The sequence below is a fragment of the Pteropus alecto genome, unplaced genomic scaffold, assembly GCF_000325575.1.
Source record: "Pteropus alecto unplaced genomic scaffold, ASM32557v1 scaffold7, whole genome shotgun sequence".
NCBI lineage: Eukaryota > Metazoa > Chordata > Mammalia > Chiroptera > Pteropodidae > Pteropus > Pteropus alecto.
Window position 1 is genome coordinate 52,683,954 of NW_006494614.1, and position 11,772 is coordinate 52,695,725.

An 11,772-nucleotide genomic window follows, 5' to 3' on the forward strand; every position below is an offset into this window, starting at 1 on the left:
TGGAATTAACATTGATCATTTAGTGAAAATGGTGTCAACCACCTTTGTGCTCTGTAACGCAGTTCTCTCCCCCTTTGTAATTAATAAGTATCTTATGAAGAGATATTTTAGACTAGGCTCCTCTATCAAAAATGAGGAATATAAGACTCAGAAAAGTTGTGACTTGTCTAAGATCACACAGCTTTAAAGTGCCAGAACACAAATTCAAAGTTCAGTTTGTAAGCTCTCATTCTTTGAATTCTTCTAAAGCATCCCATGCCTTATAGATCAGTCACCAATGGCTAAAGCAGCCTTGTCTACTGCCCTTACCATGCATACTAGGAAAAACAATATGAGGACACCATGGCCCATGGAATCCTGGTACTTCCCCTGATCTAAAAAACTAACATGATCCAAGCCACTCTCTCTAGGGCTGCTTCTAAAGGACAAGAAATCCTTAAGTCAGCACTGTATACCCAAGCACCCCACTCTCTGGTCAATGAACCTAGGAGAGCACTGGAGGAGGAAAAGTCAGCTGGTACTAAAAAGTAGAAGATGGAAATGTACATGCATTAGGACACCAGGCTGAACCAGGAAACTTTAAATACATCATCCCTACCCAAAGGCCAAAACTCACCATACCCTGACCTTTCAGCTGGCCATCTGAAACTTCATTTTGAGACATCATTTCTATTTTTTTTTTGCTTTAATTTTTGGAATAAATAATACATTGGTAGTATATTCGTGTGGTTCAAACTCAATGTGATATACACATTAGAAGGGTTAGAATTTAAAAAAAAAGACAGATAATAAGAATACAGAGAAACTGCTGGAGGAAATATAGAATGGTGCAGCTGCTTAGGAAAACGATTTGGCAATTTCTCAAAAGTTCAAACATAGAGTTATCAGTTGACCCGACAATTGCACTCCTAGATACAGATGCAAATTAAATAAAAACAAATTTCTGCTTTAAAACTTACAGGCAAATGTTTACAGTAGCATTCTTCAAAATGGCCAAAAAGTGGAAATAACCCCAATGTCCATCAACTGATGAGTAAATAAATAAAATGCAGTATCTTCATACAATGAAATATTATTTGGCAATAAAACAGGAATGGACTACTGATCCATGCTACAACGTGGATGAACCTTGAAAAGATTATGCTAGTGAAAGAACCCAGTTACAAAAGACCATTTATATGAAATATCAAGAATTGGCAAATCTATAGGGACAGAAAGTAAATTAGTAGTTGCCTGGGACTGGAATGCTAGGGTAAGGAAGATAGCAAATGATGGCTAATGAGTACAAGGTTTCTTTGGGGGATGATGAAAATGTTCTAGATTCTGATGACTGCATAACTCTGTGAACATACTAAAAACCACTGAATTTTACACTTTAAAAGGGTGAATTGCGTGATGTGTGAATTACATCTCAATAAAGCTATTTAAAAAGTCAGCATTTTATGAAATAGTAAATCTCAAGAAATCTCACTACACACACACACACACACACACACACACAACCACTCACTCCTGCTACCCTGTACCAGTAACCACTTTGCTATTTTATACTCCTCCAGGAATTCTTTGTGCAAATCAAAATATGTTTAGCCTCACTTCTTTCACAAAACTTGCACTGTTCTGCCACCTTCTTTCTTTCACTTCATATATCCTTGGAGATTTTTCCATATCAGTATCTGCAGAACACCCTAATTCTTGTTTGTAGATTAATAGTTTTCCCTTGTGTGAACACACCCATTTATTTATCCAGTTTCTCACTGATGCACACTTAGGGTTGTTTCCAACCATTTGCTGTTACCACCAATGATGCAATGGTTTTTACTTGGTTTCATCAGATGGCATTCTGCTCCTGGACTACCAGGAATCAGCACGAGTAGCAGGGACAACTTTCGAGTTAGTCAGAACTGGGTTTGCATCTGGTCTCATCTGCTAACTAGCTATGTGACTCTGGGGAAGTTACTTGTATTTTCTGAGCCTTAATTGCCTCACTTTTAAAGTGGGTAAAATCCCACCTACTTTATCAGGTTGTTTTTAGGGTTAAGTAAAATAGAACAGAAACCCTGCGGCCAAATTTGGGACAATCTGTGTATCATAAAGCATAACGCTGGAAAAAAAGAAGGCAGAAGGTTGGTAATGGATTATAATACATAGGGTGGAAAAAAAGAATGCAGGAATCCAAGTGATAACAAAAAAGGTGAGGGGCTGGGGGAGGGCACTAAAAGCTAATCTATCAGAAGAACATCAGGTAACAAATACAGAAGGAAAGAAAGACATAGAAATTCATCCTTTTATAGATACCAATTGATCTAGGCAAGGGTTATCAATAGATGTTAAAACAGTTGGATGTAAATTGTTCAAGAACAGGATAGTCACACAATCTCAAAGAATCACCCTACAGATAATTTTATTAATTACAAAGAGAGAAGAGTACCTTTACAATACAGAGATCTGGCAATACTACCTCATCCAAATGATCGAACCTCTTGTCACCAGTGATGTTACAAACTTACATTATGTGTCACCTAGTGCAATACAAGGGGAGGGAAGCAACATCATCTATGGGGAATTCTTACCTCAGATGTTTAACCTGAGTCTAATAATGTGAACACAATCAGACAAATCTAATTTATAGTCTACCAGGCAATAGATTTGCAATCTTCAAATTTTCAATGTCATAAAAGACAAAAAAGGCAGGGGCACTGTGCTACTAAACTAAAAAGATCTAATCCTTGATTATATCTTGGGTCAAAAAGAAAAAAAAAGTTATAAATAACATTGGAACGACTGGGGAAAAAACTGAAAATATTGTTTCAATATAATATTATGGTTACATGGGAGAATGTCCATATTCTTAAGAGATACACATTCCAGTGCTTAGAGATAAAGTGCTGTGACATCTGCAACTTAGTTTTAAGTAGTTTAGGAAATAAAAGTGTGTGTGTGTGCATGCGCTTGTGTGGAAAAAGAAAGCAAATTAATCTGGATGAAGGTGTATGGGGTATTCGCCGTAATATTTTTGCAATTTTTCTATATGTTTGAAATTTTTCAAAATAAGCTGGGGGGGGAAATCGAATAAAACATGTAAACCATCTGGTACCGAGTAGATGCTATGACAGTTCAGATCATAGTTTCAGCCAACTCAATAGACCTACTGAAAGCTCCTCTCCTGTGCCTATAGGTAAAATGAACTACATTAAAGGCCACCAGTCAGTCCCGCCTTCGTAAAGGTTACACTTTTGATCAGAAGGCAAGGCAAAAACAGGAAGCAGCTGGAGAAGCAGTATGATTTTGGTTCCAGAAAATCTACCTAGGACCTATATCTGAACACTTTTTTAAACTTGGCAACTTTAAAAAACAAAACAAATTACTTAACTTCACTAAGAAGTTTCCTCATTTATATGTAAAAATTGAGCTAAAATCTACCAACTAGGATTGAGAGAGTAAGACAGCTTACATAAAACACCTCTATAAGCATCTTTTATTGAAGGCTCTCTTTAAAAGATATTAGTCTCCTAGAAAATAAGTTGGGAAGAAGGAAAACTAGATGGTTCCACCTTTGTTTCCCTATCAGAACACCCAGCACAGGACCTTGCATTTAGCTTATGCTCACAAATACTTGTTGAAGTAACAATAAGACTTTATGAGACAGAATGTCTTTCAGGCTACAAATGCCATTGGAATTAAAGGAAAGATTAATATGAGTTGGCCCAGCCAGAAACAGCCACACCTTCACAACAGCACATATTTATGTGCACACAAGTTTGCTGAAGCCCCTTTATAAATATTATTTCATTTGAGCCTCACTATAATCTCCATTTCATAGATGAAGAAACTGCTGCTTGAAAAGATAAATTACCCACTTAGCACACAACTCAAATTTGTGTTTGCTCCATCCAGCCACAAAAGAATGAAAATAGTTAGCTAAAAGGATGGAAATAATTCACAGCTAATGAGCCTTGCAACATCTTCCTTAGGGTCCTGGTTGGGTCAGAGTGAGTCACTAATGGCCACTCCTAAATTCATACTTTTACTAAAGAAAAATGACAAAAATCTGCCCTGGGATTGCTTCTATTGATAATCAAAAAGGTGAATAATCAGGACTTTCAACCACCTGCTTCAGATATTTAAAAAGTGGAACTTAAATTACCCTTTCTGCTGTGGTTGTGTGACAGAGGAAGTGAGGAGAAAAGGTTATTTTCATCTCAAGGTTGATGGTGTCCACATTTTAGTGAAGTTAACCATAACAAAAAATAAAATTTTCTGCAGAATTTTCTGGGAAAAATTCTTGGCTGCTTTGCTGTTTCAGTTCACTTTTTAAACACCATGCTGTGTTGCAGGGCGGGGATAATGTATCTTATATCTATCTCTCTTGCAGAGGTTTCTATGTTATTTACATATCTACCTTCATTACAGCCATCCACAAAACCCAGCAGGAACTCTGCGATTCCATTTTTGCCCACTTTCTTTCCACCAATCACAACTTCCTTCCCTTAGTGAGAGAGTTTATCTCAAGTGGCTAATGAACTTGGCAACGGTATGTAGAAATGGCACTGTCATTCACTGATAAGAATTTACATCAGGGGGCAATTAAAGGGAAACTATTCATATCATTTGACCCAGCATTTCTACCCCTAGGACACATCCTATGAAAATATTCTCACAAATTCATCGCAAAAGGATGCATACTCAAATGCTCACTGCAGCATTGCCCGAAAGCCCTTAAAATGAGTAAATTAGAGCAACATGCAAATACATGGGACAAATGCCCAAAATATACTAAGGTAAAGAAAGCAAGCAAAACAATATGTGTTACAATAATATCATTAGTATATGTGTGATATACTAATACACAGCAAAATCTCAACAGTGGATTCTCTTTATGGAGTAGAATTAAGGGGAAATTTTCCAATGTAGTTCATTGTGTGTTTCTGTAATAAATTTTTATTAATCTTATTTATGTCTAGAATCAAGAAACAAATTAAAGGTATATATTTATGTGCCCCTTCTCATCCTTTCCTCTTCACTTCAGCTAGTTTGCAGGTCCACCTGCATTACTACCTCTAGTCTTATCAAAAATAGATTACCAGCTGGAGAAGTTTACACTCTTATAGACAGTATCGTGTATAGAAAGGGCACAAAGATCACTTACAAGATCCCCAACAAATGGTATTCCAGCTCACAGGCTGGTTAAATACTTACAGTGATCAAGAAAATCACTACCTTCTGAAGCAACCCTTGACATCTTCTAGCTTTGAAGCAACCCTTGACACTTCTAAAGATGACATTCAGGAACAGCAACTGATTTAAACACCAATACTCACAACATGTCAGGCTCAGCAGACAGAATCAGTCAAGAAAACTAACATTGTTACTGATTGTCTAGCATGCAGCTCCCATTAAAATTTCCTGGATTGTTCCCAAAATGTCCTTTATAGCTTTTTTTTTTTAAAGTCCAGGATCTAATCAAGTGTTACATGTTGCATTTGGTTGTCACAGCTCTTTAGTCTCTGTTAATCTAGATCAGTCACCCATACATTTTGTTTTATTTTGTTTTGTTTGTCTTTCATGGCATTGACATTTTGAAAGATCACAGGCCAGCTGTTTTGCGGTATGTCCCACAATCTGGATTTGCCTGATTATTTCTTCATGATTAGATTTAGGTTTAACATTTCTGGCAAGAATTCTACATCAATGATGTTGTGCACCTTCCATTGCACCAGGTTATATAGTTACACCAAGTTATCTTTTTATTCATTTTGTCACTAAGCAAGCATCAGCCAGTAAATAAAATATTTAAAACAATAAATAAAAACAGCTACCATGAACACCAGATATACCAGGTATAGTGCCAGACATTAAACACATATTATCTCATTTAAACCTCACAACAGTCTGGCAAAGAAACAGGTTCAAAGAGGTAAACTAACTTGCCCAAGGACACACATGCAGTGATAGAAAATATGTGCTTGCACATGTGAGCACACATACATGCACTTTAACGTATGATCACAGGAGTTTATGGTCTCCGTGAGGATCCTCCATGGACAAGTTAAAAAACCCTACCTTAGACTAATCTTGAGGAGGCCTTTCTAGTTTTCAACAGTTGGATTCCTATGGGGAAGAAACAAAGAAACTGAAAATAAATGAACTGTGATCCATAAGAAATTCGTTCATTTTTGGAAATGTTCTCATTTGGTGATGGGACACATTTTCACCAGAGCCAAGAAAATAGGGTAATGGCTTCATAAATTATTATAACATCCTGGTGTTTTCACTGTTTGTCTTCGTTTTTAACTATTCTACAACAAAGTGAGAGAAATAAAGACAATGTAGAGAACGTTTTGTAAAGCTAAATATATTTTAATTTTAAAATTAAGCTCTTCCTACAACTTTTGATATTTAATGTTCTTTATTTTATGAGATAAAAGTAAAGGGAGACATTTAAAAATATCTTTACTATAGAAAAATAACTATTGTCAACAGCTCAAACCTATATATCTATATCTATAAAATTCAAAACTTTGAGATCCATTGATTTAGGAAACTCTATACAATGAAAATTATTTTTGAGAAACTAATTTGAATAAAGGAAGTACAAATCAAAAAGAAACCAGATCTGAAATATTTCTGAATTTCCCTAAACAACGTCCACAAAACCAAAGGCTTCAGGTCTTGTTAAAAGCATTTTACATTTGACATTTGCATTACTAAATGCTTTCTTCCAATGTGTTGGTATTTCATGCTTTTGAATGGGCCCTTAGTGACTTAGGTTAGTTCACTCAATCAACAAATATTCAGAGTCCCTAATTTATGCTAGGTACTCTGTTTGGTGCCTGGTAACAGTGTGGAGAGTTCTTTCTTGCCTTCCTGTCTCGTCTAAAGTCACCAGCCACTTTGTGGATACTACTCCTTCTCCAAGGAAAGAAAAATGAAAGCCTCCCTTGGGACTGTGCTCTCCTAGCAAGGCCTACATACCTCTATCTGTGATTATTTGTTTATGTGTTTCTCCCTCACCTAAGCAAATTCTTCCAAAGCAGACACTATCTTATTCAATGCTATCTTCCCAGCACAGTGCACATATAGCTGGTGATCAGTATAAACTCATGAAATAAATATATTTTACAGATGAGGAAACTAAAGGTCAGAAAAATAATATATGTCAAACAACATACAGCTAATAAATAAAGCTCCACCAGAGCTCTCTTCTATTCCACCATGCCATATCGTACATGCAGACAGGGTAAGAGAAAGATCTTAAATGTCTTCCTGGAACCTCAAACTCAGCATGTACAAAAGTCCTTCCTTCTCAAAAAATCAAACAAAAATCTGGTCCCCATCCAGTGTTCTCTTTTTCTGTCAATGGTATCTCCAGCGGCTCAAGGAAAAACTCAAGTTATCTTGACTCTCTTCTCCCTCTCCTGATAGCCAATCAATCAACAATCTTATCAATTATAATCTTCAAACTTAGTATCTCTCTAATCTCTTCCCTTCTCTCCAAGCCCTCTGCCACCATCATCAAGCACATAGACAACAAAATGACTTATTATTTGGTCTTCACAAATTCACTTTGGCCAATTTTCTCCAATCTCTTCTCCACTTAACAGCCATGGTGACGTTTTTACTATCTTTCTACATATGTAATTGATCTAGCTAATTAAAGCTCTCTATTAGGTTTCTATTGCTCTTAAGATAAAGGCCAAAATTCATCTGTGGCTCAAAAAACTGCCCACTGTGTAGCCTCTGCCCACCTCTCCAGCCTCGTTCTTATTCATTTTGGTTTCTTCCCCAACATACTGACTGATTTCCTTTCAAATCCTCATATTTACTGTTTCTTCCTTTTGTACTTTGAACATGCGGTTCTGTCAGAAATCCTCTTTGCCCCTTCTAAGCACCTCCCATTGCCATCCTAAATTACTTCCATTGACTCTTCAAGTCTCTTGAAATGTCACTTCCTATAGGAAACTTTCCGTGGTTCCCCCAGACAAGGGGAGAGCACCAGTTAGGTACTCCTATTCTACTTTGTAAAACATTTCCCTTTGGCAGTAACATTCATCACACTTGCAATTATTTATCCAATGATTGTCTCCCCTGCTAGAATATAAACTCCATGAAGGCAAGAGAAGCTTCTCTTTTCACTGACGTATCCACAGTTATTAGAACACAGTAGCTGCACAACTAATATTCGTTGTCAGAATGACAAGCTGGGGCCAGATTGTAGTAGGCAAAGTAAACAAAGGAGCAAAGAGAATTATTCCTTTACAAATATGTAAACTGAGGCAGTAAGAAGTGCAGTTATTTAAGGTCATAGAGATAGTAGAGATGGGGCCAAAGGTAACACAGCATTTAGCTCATTTTTCCACCCTAAAACAATAAAATGTGTGGGTGGGAGAGGGAGCATCTTAAAAGAAGAAAATTAGAAATGAGAAGATGGTGAGAGAGAGGTCTAGGATGACAGCTCTTGAATCTGCCTGTCACATCAGTTGCCTCCAGATGGACAACAGACTTTCCATGCCTAGAGAAGCACTATGGTAAACAAACAAACAAATACCACTACACCCTTCTCCTTAAGAGGCAGATATAAAATAGCAAATGTCTTTCAAACACAAAGGAGAAGAAACAACAGGAGGGAAAGATGTTGTCTCTTCAGGTGTCTCCAACAAAACAAATGGGCAGTTTGGCATCCTGGGATGGTCCTCTGCAATCAACAGAGACAAAAGGGGGGAAAACAGCCTTCCCACCACTTACTGGAGCAGGGATAAAAAAAACTAAACAGTAAATGAGGCGGAAACCATTTAAAGTCTACTTATTCTTGAGGAATCATGAGAACATTTCATGTAAAGCATTTTAAAACCTTGCTAACCCATTGGCGGTTCTTAAATCAGGTACCAATACTTTTGGCATGAACTCAACTGCAACATTTCATTGTCCACATGCTGCTGGGGCCAACTTATGTCTGTCACAGAAGCCACAAACCAGGTCAAGGGGTCAGGCTCGTTGTTGCTCATCCTGCCAAGTACCAACTGCAAGAAAAAGAAAAGACAAAGCCTCCTCAAAGAGGACTCTGTAGAATAAATATTCACACGGTCTACACACACCCTGGAGTTTCTGGGTGAAGTAGAGAAGGGGTGGGGAGGGTATTCAGAGATTGGAAAAAGACTTGGTAAAAGAGACGTGTATACTAGTGATGAGAGGGAGACACAGAGGAAAAATAAGAATTGCAAATGGAGAAAAAGGAAAAGAAAACCGTAAGAACTTAGGGGTATCGAGAGGTGGAGAAAGGAAGGTATGAGGGAAAAGAGTAAAGCGCCCAAAAGAGTAAGCAACAGAGAGACATAGAGAGAGACAAGGCCAGGCAGTCCATCTTTTCTCAAATCCAAAAGCTGCTCACTGCATTCCAATAAATCACTCTACTACAAAGCGCATACAATAGACTGTCCTTTGCATTCAGTAACAAGCAGCATTAAACGAAGTATAATCCAGCTGCAACTTTGGAGATCTAAGGGTCTGAATTAAAAATGAACAAAACTAGTTTAGCAGCAGAAGACAACCAGTAATGACTTTCCCTCAATGCCTGACTTGCCTTTAAAAAAGCTTTGGCATTTCAGAATTAAGCATAAAGTATCCTGGCATTTCTCCTTCTTTTGACATTCCAAGAGGGGGTGTGGTTGACCCCAGGTCCATTCATTTCCAAGGCTGTAGATCTCTCAGCTAAGACCAGCCCCATCTGCTCTCGAGTCAGCCAGCTGTTTATCTCAAAGTAACATATTTATTGCACTAATCATCCTAATAACTTGCAAGAAAAGAGCCAACATCATACAAGTCAGAATGCTTTCTGTCCTGTTAAATTTGTAAGTTTGTTTAAAAACAAAAAGAAAACAAACAAAAAACTCTACTAGGCGCCTTGGTTTCCCTGGTTAGGATCACTCTCCTCTATGGGTACCTTTCATTAATGGCAAATGAAAAGTAACAGTGCTTCTAACTTTCCCTTTCCCTAACGGGTTAAAATGAACCCAGGTTTCCTTAATGATCCCATCTCCAAAGCGTTATTTGTGACTGGTGACTGTGCCTCAGGAAACAGCAGCTCGTTATGGTACCACTGCCGATGGCAAGGAGCCTATTGCAATGTAATTTAAAACATTCACACAAGCACAAATCTGTCGGCTCCACTTCTGCAGTCGGGAGAACACTTAACGAAAATGCTGCTTCCAGCAGCATAACAGAAGCTTCCCCAGACACGTGAAATGTTTCTGACTGGCACGGAGTGCACCATTAAAGGACACTGTCACCTCAAATCGGCAGAAAAGGCGAGACAAACGACACAGACACACACGCACATAAAATAGAGCCCCACGAAACTTAACCTACTCAGAAGCACGCTCATCTTAAAAATGAATAGTGTGTGCTCGCCCAAGCGACATAGAAATGTTCTAAAGTAGTGCGACCACATTAAATCACTGTCTCCATTTCTCCCCACGCATCACCCCTTCCCACTCAAGCCTCAGCACTCGGGCCGTATGTGACAGGACTGCAGTCCCCCACCTCTGCTTTCTCCTGATTTTTCAAGAGCTCTTCCCAACATCCTCCCCAGCCCAGCCCCCTTTCTCAGCCTCAAAAAGGTTGAGGGGAGTTGCGACTAGAGAACTGGCAGGAATCAGTCCTCCGGCGGGGGAAGGTTGCTAGAGTTGTTCTTTGCAGTGACCCAAATTGCACAGAGCTTTTCGCTTAGCAGCGCTTGCCAGCACCTCCCCAATCCTCCCGCCCCCCCATCTTCCCAAAAGAAAGCCCTGAGAATTAAGCGGGAGGAATAACTTGGTAAAAATCATTTGAATAAATCACTTCAACTCACCTGGTTTGGGATTTTTCTCCCCACCCCAGGCATACACAGAAATGATGTGCGAATGAGTCGTCCGCGCAACGGAAGGTGTTGCGATGTCCTAAGTCCAAGGACTGGAGTGAGTCCTTGCCCTGGTGCTGCTGCTACTCTTAGCTCAGCTGGAGCGAGCGGCAATCGCAAGCCCAGCAGCAGCAGGGGGGTGGATAGACCGTAGCACAATGAATGCAGTGGGGTTTTTGCAATGACATCATCCCTGTCCAAAAGGCCCCAATAGCCATGCTCAGGAGCGCTGCATTTGGGGAATTGTAGTTTTCTTGAGGCTTGGCGGAACCCTGAGGCAATTGCCGGAACTACAGTGCCCAAAATGCGCCAAGGTCGGACGCGCCCAGGGCGAGCGAAAGGATCCTAAGAGGCTCGGCCGCCATGTTAGGAGTGTCGGGACGATTCCGCCGAGCCGGGCTGAGGTTTTAGGGAACGCGGGAGCCGAGTGGTGGTGCATTGGGACGGTGAGGTGGAGGACAAACCCTTCGGAGAGCCCAGGGTCTGAGCCTGGCAACCGGGCGGTGGAGGCGGCATCTGGGGATAGACGTAAGGCGGGTCTGGCTGGAGGCGATATCTAGAGGCCGAGTGGGTCTCGACCTCACGGTCCTGCAGGGGTTGCAGTGGCCCGCTACGCCTCTTTCCATTTTCTAAGTAAGGTATTCAGGGAGTCAGTTTACTTCTGGAGTCGACTCATCATTTAGACTCTCTAACTGGACAGTCGGGGCAGTTGGCATCTTCGTTGGGGTACCGGGGCTCCGGGCAGTGACCTGCTCTTCTCGCCTTTGGTCGGAGATGTTTCCACCCACGAAGTTGGGCTGTCCCTCCCAAATTTATTTTTAACTTCTTAATTTATTTTCCACCCTTCCTTACCCCTCCCCAAGGTTCCGAACCTCATT

General features: G+C 39.8%; 1 protein-coding gene across 5 annotated transcripts in view; it reads right to left on the bottom strand.

Annotated features, from left to right (window-relative positions):
* Positions 1-11,057, bottom strand: part of RAB30 (RAB30, member RAS oncogene family) — a 73,181-nt gene extending 62,124 nt beyond the window's left edge. The window contains exons 1-2 of one of the 5 annotated variants that reach the window (XM_015600448.2): positions 10,847-11,057; positions 6,064-6,111 (exon numbers count right to left, since the gene is read on the bottom strand). The gene's annotated coding sequence lies outside the window, so the exon portion shown is untranslated. Of the gene's footprint in view, positions 1-5,199; positions 5,222-6,063; positions 6,112-8,860; positions 8,882-8,910; positions 9,021-10,846 lie in introns of those variants that run through there. The other 4 variants (XM_015600449.2, XM_006926659.3, XM_025042800.1 and 1 more) reach the window with 4 other exon arrangements.
* Positions 11,058-11,772: the final 715 nt, after the last annotated feature.